Source organism: Stylophora pistillata, chromosome 14 (assembly GCF_964205215.1).
Source record: "Stylophora pistillata chromosome 14, jaStyPist1.2, whole genome shotgun sequence".
NCBI lineage: Eukaryota > Metazoa > Cnidaria > Anthozoa > Scleractinia > Pocilloporidae > Stylophora > Stylophora pistillata.
Window position 1 is genome coordinate 14,200,820 of NC_142532.1, and position 11,559 is coordinate 14,212,378.

The window sequence follows — 11,559 nt, forward strand, 5'->3', positions numbered from 1 at the left end:
GAAATCACTTGGGAAGAGCTAAACAGAGGCGCAAACAGAGCGCCTGATGCCCGACTAGATATCCACGCTAGCGGGTTTTGGGACAGACAACAATCTGCGTTCTTCGATGTTCGGGTGTGTCACCCAAACGCAGATTCGTATCGAGAATCGTCTCCGAAACAGATATTCCAACTACATGAAAATGAGAAGAAGATGCAATACAGCAGGCGGGTTTTGGAAGTGGAGCAAGCGACATTCACACTATTAGTTTTAACAAGTACAGGTGGAATGGCCGATGAATGCAAGAGATTCCATAGCCGCCTCGCAGAGTTACTTGGGTTAAAGAAAGGAGATGACTACGCTACAACCATATCTTGGATAAGGGCGAAGACATCCTTTGCCATTCTACGTTCAGCTTTGCTGTGTCTCAGAGGAACCAGGAGAAAGAGAAGAGTAGCCAATATATCTGACACTGACATTACATCGGAAAGTGCGCAAGCCAGAATTTAAGTAGTCAATTTTTTATTATGTAGTTTAGCTTACTGAATTTTTCTTTTTTTTTTTTTAAGAGAACTGCTTTTTGTGAAATATTTTTAAGGAAAATTTTATTATTATTATTAAGGACGTCGATCATGTATCGTCAATTTATTTGCTGTTCTGCTCAATGAAGCTGAAGCAAAATAATGCAGACAGAAGATGAATTCTGCTACTCTGTAGAACAGTTGTCAAGACTTTTCTCTCGGCTAGAGACTTTTTAAACTTGTTTTCATATTTATATCTTAATTTGTCTTAATTTTGTTTGTTATCCTGTATTTTTACTGATTTTGTGAAATAAAAAAATTATAAAAAAAAAACTATATGTTAGCGTATAGATTGGTGTATTTTGGTGTAGTGTAATCTGATCAGCGCGATTTGGTGTACCACTAAGCAATCTCATTGGTGTATCTCAAAGCAATGTGATTGGCGCAATATTTTGGTGTATCACAAACCAATCAGATTGTAGTATTTTCGATGTCGTACCAATCAGAGCGTTCTTTCTAATTTGTGGTTTGACAGGTCTTCAAATTTCAGCGAATCAACGCATGACTCGGGGAGGGCGGTTCGCGAATCAAGGAAACCTATTAGTATTGTTGGGAAAGCGGCGGAGTTGAAATCAGTGTATGACTATGGTTATTCTTCGTTCTAAAGGAGACTGAGTGGAGCATGAGAAAAATTTTGAATCAAATATTGCTTGAGATGTTAATGGGAGCAACTTCAGAATACCCGGCCGCTATTGACTGTTATGAATTGATTGCTACCGCGGTCCCGATGTCGAAGAATAATGTTTAAAAGAGAGGACGTTTAAACCAGCGGTCCTCCATTCAAGCTTTCTTGAAGTCGAAGAATGATAAAATGATATGGCCGTTAAACTAGTGCATCCGCAATCCCGCGCTCACGAAGTCGAAGAATGATATAACGAGAGAGCCGTTAATCTATTGCTCCCGTAATTCCGCGCTTTTGAAGTCGAAGAATAGTTAAAGAAAAGGTGAAGTTTAGCAAGTGTTGACGCAGTCCCTGCGCTTACTTTATTTCGTTTTCTCGACTGAGGGATATTTCATTGCTTGAATTTCGCTTAAAGAACAAGGTAAGAATGACATCTACAAGAATTGTGAGCTCCTCTACCCAGTATAATGGCTGTCCTTCACGAGGACTTTATCGCTATGATCTGTCGGGATTAGAAAGATCGTCAAGGAATTTTTTCTACCAATTGCAAGTTGAAATGTGCATGTTTTGTGTACCGCTCCTTTACTTATAACTCACCGTCAGCTAAAGGCCTAACACGAATTTTGCACCAGAGCGTGTTGTTTTGAATGGGCTAGTTTTGCTGACTCTGGTAAAACTTGCGCAAGGCATTTGCATAAATTATTGGATTGATGTTCTTGTTTTTTGCCCTGTGGCAGCTCTCTTCGTAAACATTGAAAAGACCACCAAGTTATATTTACTTTCTGCGTCGACTGCCATGTTAAATATCCGTTTCTTTGCTCTTAAAAGTTCTCCGTGAATTAAACATTGTTCAAACGATACTTTCCCGCTACAATTGCGTGTTTACTTTTTACTTGCAAGTATGGACTAGACCATCCTCGGAGGCCCAGGGGCTGTGAGTCGATTTCAAGTTACGGCGGAAGAGCCCCTGGGGACATTGTCTTACAAGACTAGTTCCAAACGGTGGCAGTCGTTCTGGCATCTGATTGGTGCCAGAAAATCTTTGTGTTTTTCTGCCCAATAAGAGTGAAGTATGCTTTAGAGTCCTTTCGTGTGTTTTAACACGGACATATGCAAGAAGCTCAGTTGCTCGCCATGTTTGATTGGGCCGTGCGACGGAGCTTTGCTCGAGGTGAAAGGTTTCAGTCTCAGCACACAATGTAAGGGAAATCGATCAGATTGTCCGCAAAAATCTTACCGAAAATTATACTGAATACTTTCGCAGGTATCACAAGAGAACGTGTTTAAAAGTTTGCGAGGCTCGTTTAAAACATAATGGTTGTAGGCGTTAATATGCCGCTTTAAACGATAGACAAGATGTAAGCTGAAATCTTTCTAGATATTTTGTACAATTTACTGGTACTGAAACTTTGCCAATCCCGTAAAGTTGTTTCGTCGCACGGGCCACGCAGCTATGTCGAGCAACTGGCGCTTACATCTTTCTGTGCGCGCCAAAATCTAATCTTTTACGGCTAGTTGTTTAGGCAAGGTTCAGTGTGTTTTTTTACGACAATGAATAATCAGGGTGAAAATGTTTCAGATCGTTGTCGAGTATGCTGTTCTGTTTTTATCACCATTAAGAGAAAAAGAAATCTTAATGGTGAGTTCATGAAAATATTTGAAGAAGTTTTCAATGAAAAGGTTTTACCAGACCATGGTCTTCCGCGTGCAGTTTGGGACACTTCTCGCTTTAGAATTGAAACATCCTGGAAACGTAATTGTAACAAAGAGGCATCGATAAAACCTTCCCGTGGGCAGAGTACCCAAACAAGAAAATCGAATTGTTGCTGTTTCCCAGTTTCTATTGGAGGAACATTTGTCAAGGTATGCACAAATGCAATACAACCTATGTTCAGTAAATGGTTTGAACCCGGGGGTAACATGTGAAGGTGTAGTCTGATCGTCCGGGTGAGTGTAGTCCTGAGAAGGACTGTTGTCGGTGGTAGTGACTGACGTTTCGACAACCTGTGCGGAAGTCATCATCAGAGTCAAGTGAATGATTGTTGTCAGTAGAATGTTCTTATTCCAGTTCGTGTGAAATGATCGGTTGGTTTTGCCGTGATGTTATTGGCTGTAAGACTCAAGTGACGTAAGTCGGTCGTGATTGGTCTGTTTCGATCTGTCGGTAAAGTTAGGTCGTTCTTTTTCGGTCGTTTGTGACGTTTATGTCGTGAATGAGTCATTTGTATGGAGCGGGTAGTTGTTGACATCTGTTTAGGGGAGTCTGTTCTAAGTTAGTAAACCAGCTTTCCAGAGTCAGTCGTTGAAAATAGTCAGTGCTGTAGGTTAGGCATTGCGCAGAGTCCCAGTCAATGTTGTGGTTGGTAAGTCGATTGCTGAACACCATCGACTTACCAACCACAACATTGACTGGGACTCTGCGCAATGCCTAACCTACCGCACTGACTATTTTCAACGACTGACTCTGGAAAGCTGGTTTACTAACTTAGAACAGACTCCCCTAAACAGATGTCAACAACTACCCGCTCCATACGAACGACTCATTCACGACATAAACGTCACAAACGACCGAAAAGAACGACCTAACTTTACCGACAGATCGAAACAGACCAATCACGACCGACTTACGTCACTTGAGTCTTACAGCCAATAACATCACGGCAAAACCAACCGATCATTTCACACGAACTGGAATAAGAACATTCTACTGACAACAATCATTCACTTGACTCTGATGATGACTTCCGCACAGGTTGTCGAAACGTCAGTCTACCACCGACAACAGTCCTTCTCAGGACTACACTCACCCGGACGATCAGACTACACCTTCACACAACCTATGTTGAAAAAGAAAAAAAGAAAAGCTAAGCGTGGAAACTTTTGTTTATTAGATGTGGGTAGATGACCCTGTACTAAGCTGACAACTACCGTGTAAAGCAAACCCACCCTTTCCATCCAATATTTCTCGGTCTTTTGGTTTTGTTTTCCCCAATGAAAGCAGCTTCGATTCCCAATGATATAAGGTATTTAACTTGGTCTTCAACAATCGACAGAAGAGGTGAAATGACAATGACCAAGGGACTAGAAGAGAATCCGTGGCCTTTTGAGCTCAAGAATTTGAACACTCTAGGCCGCAGTTGAAAGATTAAACTCTTTCCAAACCCCATCGGCAACTGTCCGATGGCATCTCTCCTTCCCACGATGTTCTCGATAATACGTTTTTGTTGAGATTTTAATTCGCTAACCGAAAACACAGCTAAGCTTTCTCTAAGCGATTGCTGGAGCTCGTCCACAAACTTAACGTCCTCTGCAACCTTGGACCATATTGTGAAAGACTGCTACGAAGCGAAGGTTAGATTTTGGCGCGCACAGAAAGCTACGTAAGCGTAAGCGCCAGTTGCTCAACATACCTGCGTGGCCCGTGCGATAAAATAACTTCACGGGAATGGCAAAGTTTCAGTAACAGCAAATTATACAAAAAGTCTAGAAAAATTTCAGCTTTCATCTCGTTTAACGTTTAAAGCGACATATTAACGCCTGCAACCATTATGTTTTATACGAACCTCGCAAACTTTCAAACAATTTCTCTTGCTCTTGTGATACCTGCGAAAGTATTCAGTATAATTTCTGGTAAGAATTTTGCGGACAATCTGATCGATTTCTCTTACATTGTGCGCTCGGTGAGACTGAAACTTTTCACCTCGATTAGAGCTCCGCCGCACGGCGCGGCCGCGGCCCAAGCAAACATGGCGAGCAACTAAACTTCTTGTCTATCTCCGTGTTAAAACACACGAAAGCACACTTCACTCTGATTGGGCAGAAAATCACAAAGATTTTCTGGCACCAATCAGATGCCAGAACGACTGCGATCGCTTGGAATTAGTCTTGTAAGACAATGTCCCCAGGGGCTCTTCCGCCGTAACTTGAAATCGAATCACAGCCCCTGGGTCTCCGAGGATGGGACTAGACTTTCTTAGGTGAAATGCCATTTTCCAGTAAACAACGTAAATTTTATGACATAATTCTGCCTTACTGAAAAATATTTCACAAAGAACATAATGGTACAGTAGGTCAATTTTCCACGCAACTCTCACGTGCTTAGACGTTTTCTACCAATAAAATTCGTTCTTAGCTACCTTAAACTTTACCCCTTTGCGTGTCAACTCCCTGTAAACAACCTACATTTTATCACGTATCTCGCACGCACAGGGCAAAGTCAGGATAGGCAACACCCAATTAAGAAGCCCATGTCGTTATGCTTTAAAAAACGATACTTTTTTCTTCGTTCAGTCCATTTTCAGTTGTTAGAAGAACGGAGACCCAAAAACATCTTTGTCAAGAGGCTGTTGGAGATAAAATAGAGCTTTCTGCCTCAAAATTATATGGAAGAATATTTTGAGGCGACTATCTCTTACTGAACAAGAGGTTACACGGAGCCTATATTCTGGCCGGATCTGCGGTTCAGCGGATTGAATTTAATTGGTTCGAATTGAAGGTGTTGCTATTTTAACAAAATCGCTGTCTAGTTCTTTTCATTATTTGTTGACATAGAGAGTTATGGAGATTAAGACTTTGGAATAAGTTGATGCCATCCATGTCAATTTGGAAATACTAAAATTGCTAGAGGAAATGCGGGGTCGCTCAGTAAAAATTTTCATTTGAACGGGATGACTTTGTTTAGAAGGATTTCTTCTACTTACATCCAATAACAAACCTCTGAAGTTTTTTTGCCTCGGAACGAAATATCGCAGAAGGCATTTTATAGACCGAAAGTTTTTTGACTGATCGAAATTAAAGGTATGTGGCAGCGACTTCCACAAGTTTTTTTTGTCAGAAAAGTATTGTTGTTTCGTCCGCAAAATAATCTGCTGATGGTCCAATCGCCAATGTTTACATAAGACGATTGTATTATCAAACGAATTTAAACGACTAGCCAATGAACTATTACCCTTCCCAAATGTTGTTGCTGTCGTCAGTACGTTAACAGTAGATCATGAAGTGATTCACAGTATTAGGTTTGTGCTTTAAATAAATATATTTAAGTTCACTTGAAAGATAAGTATAAACTGTAACAAGTTTGGTTACTGGCCCAGCACTTTAAGACTGACTGAAACTCGGTGCTAAAACTCAGCCTCGCTCTAGACTATGCTACGTAACGCATAATGTGCATTCTTCTGCACAAGAAATACCAAACGGTATTAATTATTCTGGGCCTTTTCAGCCAGAATAATAATTACGACTTTGTCTCTGAAAAAGAGGAGACAGTGAGAATTATTAGAGCCTACGAGCAGGTCGTTGTTTGGTCTCGTCACGCAACGTTGGAGAGAAAGCGTTGCGTGACGAGTTCAAATTATGACTGTTGAGGGGACTGCAGGAAGCGTGGTACCAATGCAGTTTATTTTTGCCAACAATTATTCAGACACCAGCATCAGTTACTAAGTGTCCCATTTCAAACCACAAATCCGAAAATATAACTCCTGCATGCGTAGCATGCCTATCTTTATTTTTTTTCTAACGCATAACAAAATGATTGCCAAAAGAACCCGAATGAAGTAGGGCTACAATTACGAGTTTAATTACGGGAAAATCCTCCGTAAACTTGACAATTTGTTAGCGAGTGGATGATAAAGAATGCAGACGTTACTCAAATTAAAGAGAAAGCTTTCACCGAAATATTTTAAATTTGTAAATGTAACTGAAAAGGCCTCCAAGCAAACTTTCAAACATTTTTTAGTTTTCTTTTTTTTTTTTTTTCAATAACTATATGTTAGCATATAGATTGGTGTATTGTGGTGTAGTGTAATCTGATCTGCGCAATTTGGTGTATCACCAAGCAATCTGATTGGCGCATCTTTTTTTTGGTGTATCTCAACGCAACGTGATTGGCGTAATTTTTTGGTGTATCACAAACCAATCAGATTGTAGTATTTTTCGATGTCGCACCAATCAGAGCGTTCTTGCTAATTTGTGGTTTAACAAGTCTTCAAATTTCAGCGAATCAACGCTTGAGTCGGAAAGAGCGGTTCGCGAATTAAGGAAATGTATCAGTCGTGTTGGGAAAGCGGTGGAGTTGTGATCGTTGTGCGACGATGCTTATTCTTCCTTCTGAAGGAGACGGAGTGGAACATGAGAAAAATTTTGAATCAAATATTACTTCAGATGTTGATAGGAGCAACTTCTGGATATTTCATTGCTATATATGAGTTAATCAGCAATTCCAATTTTGAATTTCGCTCAAGGAACCTGAGGTAAGATGACATCTACAAGAGTTGTAAGATCATCTATTCAATGTAATAGCCCATTTCCTTCGTGAAGATTTTATCGCTATGATCTGTCTGGATTTGAAAGGTCGTCAGGAAACTTTTTCTTCCGATTAGCGAGTTATAACGTGTATGTTTTGTGTACCGCTCCTTCACTTACGACGCACACACCGTCAGCTAAAGGCCTAACACGAATTTAGCGCTATAGCGTGTTGTTTTGGAAGGGCTAGTTTTGCTGACTCTTATAAAACTTGCGCTAGACATTTGCATAAATCATATTTGATAGATAATCTTTTTTTTTTTTTTTTCGCCATATGCTTGCTCTTTTAGCAGCGGTTGAAACGACCACCAAGTTACATTTACTTTCTGCGTCGACTGCTACGTTACATATCCGTTTCTTTGTTTCTAAAAGTTCTCCATGAATTTAAGATTGTTTAAACGATACTTTCCCGTTACAATTGCGTGTTTACTTTTTACTCGCTAGTATGGATTCTGGGGCGGATCCAGGATTTAGTCAAGGGGGGATTCGGAGAATTGTACCCCTTCTGAGGGGTCCAAGATTTTGAAAATTTAGGTCTTCGGAAAAATGATTTCCAGCTTTCTGAAGGAAAATTTAGGGGGCTCGACCGAATGACTCGAACTCCCTGGATCCGCCCCAGGGATTAGACTTTCTTCGATGAGATGCCATTTTCCAGTAAACAACGTACATTTTATGACATAAATCTACCTCAGTGAAAAATATTTCACAAGGGACAGAAGGGTACTGTCAGTTAATTTTCCACGCTATACTCACGTGCGGATTCGTTTTCTACCAATAAAACTCGCTTTTAGCCAACCTGGACTTTACCCCATTGCGTGTTAATTTCCCGCTAAACAACCTGCGTTTTATCACGTATTTCGCACGCACAGGGCAAAGTCCAGATAGGCAACAACCAATCAAGTAGCCCACCCTATTATCCTTTGAAGAATGATACTTTCTCTTGGTTCAATCTACTTTCACTTGTTCGAAGAACGGAGACCGGATAATATCTTTTTCCAGAGGCTGTAAGAGATAAAATAGAGCTTCACGCTGCAAAATTATATGGAATAATATTTTGAGGCAACCATCTGTTACTGAACAAGAGGCTACACGGAGCCTATATTTGGGCCGGATCTGTGGATCAGCAGATTGAATTGAATTGGTTTGAATTGAGGGCTTTGTTGTTTTGGCAAAATCGCTGTCGAGTGCTTTTCATGGTTTGTTAACATGAAGAGTTATGGCGACTAAGACTTCGGAACAAGTTGATGCCATCCATGACAATTTGGACAAACACACACGAGTGAAATGACAATGCGACGATCTTCTCGAAAAAAAAAAAGAAAACCAAACACTGAGAGATCGTATGGAAAGTATTGTTTATTTCCAACGACGATTAATCTTCGAAGATTTACCTCTGTTCCGTTTTAAAATGTCACGGCGGAAAGTCAAATTATAAGTGAATGCAAATGTATATTTTGAGTAGTTGTTGGTCTGCTTATTCGTTTTCTGCAATGGTATGAGTAAATCTGTCTTTCTTCGACTAAAAAGCTGAAGTCAGTGAGACCCTTTCCAGCTAGACACAAGGGGATCAGTTAATGCGACTTTTATCCATCAAATTCCTCTGGTTTCTGATGGGAAATTTTCGATAGAAATGTCCAAATTCAAGGGATTTGCAAAGAATAGGCGAACTCAAAACTAGAAGAACTCAAAACTAGAAGAACTCAAAACTTCGCTCAGCCTTTCACAAACGGACAAATTGTGTTAAAGAATTCAGATATTAACGAATGAGAGTCACATTGATTAACGTAATTGTTAACAGCAACCACCTCTCGTTGTAACTTTCTGAGTTAATTTTTGTGAAGGATTATTAAATAAAAGATTGTTTTTAGGCCGCGTTTCAACCGTTTTAAAAACAAAATTAGTACCACCAAATTTATTTCGAAATCAATTTTTGCAGAAAAACCATTGTGATTTGAGAGCGAGAGAGAAGAGAGAATGGATATTATTTATCGCTAAAAGGTCGTGACCGAAGTCTTTGCTCAAACATTCTGCCCGGAGGTCAAAATGAGATATATTTGTGAAAACCTGCAACGAAGCTTGTGATATGTTTAGCGAAGTGACTCGAGCGAAACGGATACCGCTCGCTGTGAGCGGGCGGGATGGGGTAATACTGCCCGCTCTCGGAACCAATCAGATTGCAGGATTTGTAGAATACCGCCCGCTCACAAACTGAGAAAAAAATAAAAATATATATTTTCTTCATCCATCCCATTGGTGTTATATGTGAGCTGATGATCCAAAACATTTACTTCTCGAAAGCTGGTAACACTGTATCGAAAGGTTCCTTCAAAAGGTTCATTTTAAGTGTTAAAAAAGAATGACTTCGTGAATTTAACCGGGGCCACTTTTGCCTTGGCAACCCACATTTACACTGGCATGCATAAGGGTCGTTTACATCAAAAAGTTTGTCGCACGACATGAAAATCTATTTTATCGCAAATAGTTTTTAGAGAAAAAAAAAACTTATAATGAAAAATGTGAAAAGAGGAACTGTTAGGGAATCCCGAATTTTGAACAGTTGAGAATTTTCAAATCTGGCAACCCTGCTTTGAAAAACGTGCACGCTCAATGTCATGGTAACGCAGGCGTGACTCTCCTTACTCTAAGAGAGTCACGCATCCGTTACTGTGACATCTGAAGTGCGCGCATTTTAATTTTTCTCTTGTATACCTTTTTCATGTAATTATATCTTTTTCAAAAGATGCAAAGCGATACTTATCGGGTTGGGCTGCCTATAATGCGTAGTAACAATTTCTTTGATAACATGTCATGTTGTGCACTAAAGGGACTATTCACATATTCACACTATGATAGTGTAATGTAACATTTTGTTTCAGGTTTTAACCAAATATTTCCAAAATTTTCCTTTTATCAACAATCCTTCGTTAGTACTATATTACTTAGTGATTGTTTCACGGGTTTTTGCATACATCTCTATTGTAATTATACCATTGTGAATAAAAATACAATAAAAGGCATAAATATTCTTGTTGGAGAATGATATTAATGCAGCTATCCAAACAATTTTAATATAACACAACATTCCTCACAACAAAATTCAAGTCATTGTTACTTATGAATTAAGCATATTGTTTAAATTTGAACAGTTTTAAATATATAGAGCAAACAAAGTTTGAATGAAAGTTTTTATAACATATGTTTCTTTTTTGATGTATCAATCTCTCTATACTTTTTTCCTCGATTTTCAAGCACTTGTTTCTTTTTTTGACACATCAATTTCCTTATATTTTTTAGCACAAGTTTCAAGAAGCTCTTCTTTCTTTGCTCTATCCATCAAACTGTACCGTTGCTTTTCCTTTGCTGACTCCAATTGCAAGTAGCGGTCATTGTATTTATTGTAGATCTCTCTTTTTCTTTGGTTAGACTTAAATTTTCTCACAATGTTCTTTCTCTCTTCATTTGACAATGCTGATGAGCAAAGTAAACAATAAGACAAACGTTTCTTTCCATCACTGATACAGTCATCTCTCCTATAAATTTCACTGACTCTGTTTACAAGGGCGTTAAGACTGAATGGTCCTAGGACATGGAATTGCTCATTTTCACAGGTCAACATGAAGTAACAATTGTTCTGAGTATTACGTTGAACTATAAAGCTTATAAGAACATCATTACAAAAAAATAAGTATCCCGTAGGTATAACACAACTTCTAATATTTTCTTTTAAAATAATTTTGACTAGAGAGTCCTTATTAACAAGATTACACTGTGTTAAAAGAGCCCCGATTCAAGTGTGAGTATTTTATTTTGATTTATGCGTCATAGACTGTTATATAACTAGGCATTTTGCCTACACGGTCTACATTACACTTCTCATAGAACAAACATGCATGTTCATGGAGAGCCTGTAGTGTTGAAGAATCCCAGTAAGTGCATGATTTGATAACAGAGAAATAATAATAATAATCATATAAGTTAATTGAAACTCCCCCTTAGGGGCTTTTCAGGCACAATGTAGACTAACTAAGAGCTTAAAAATCCCCACTGGCAGGAGGCAGACCAGTGGGCTATTTACAG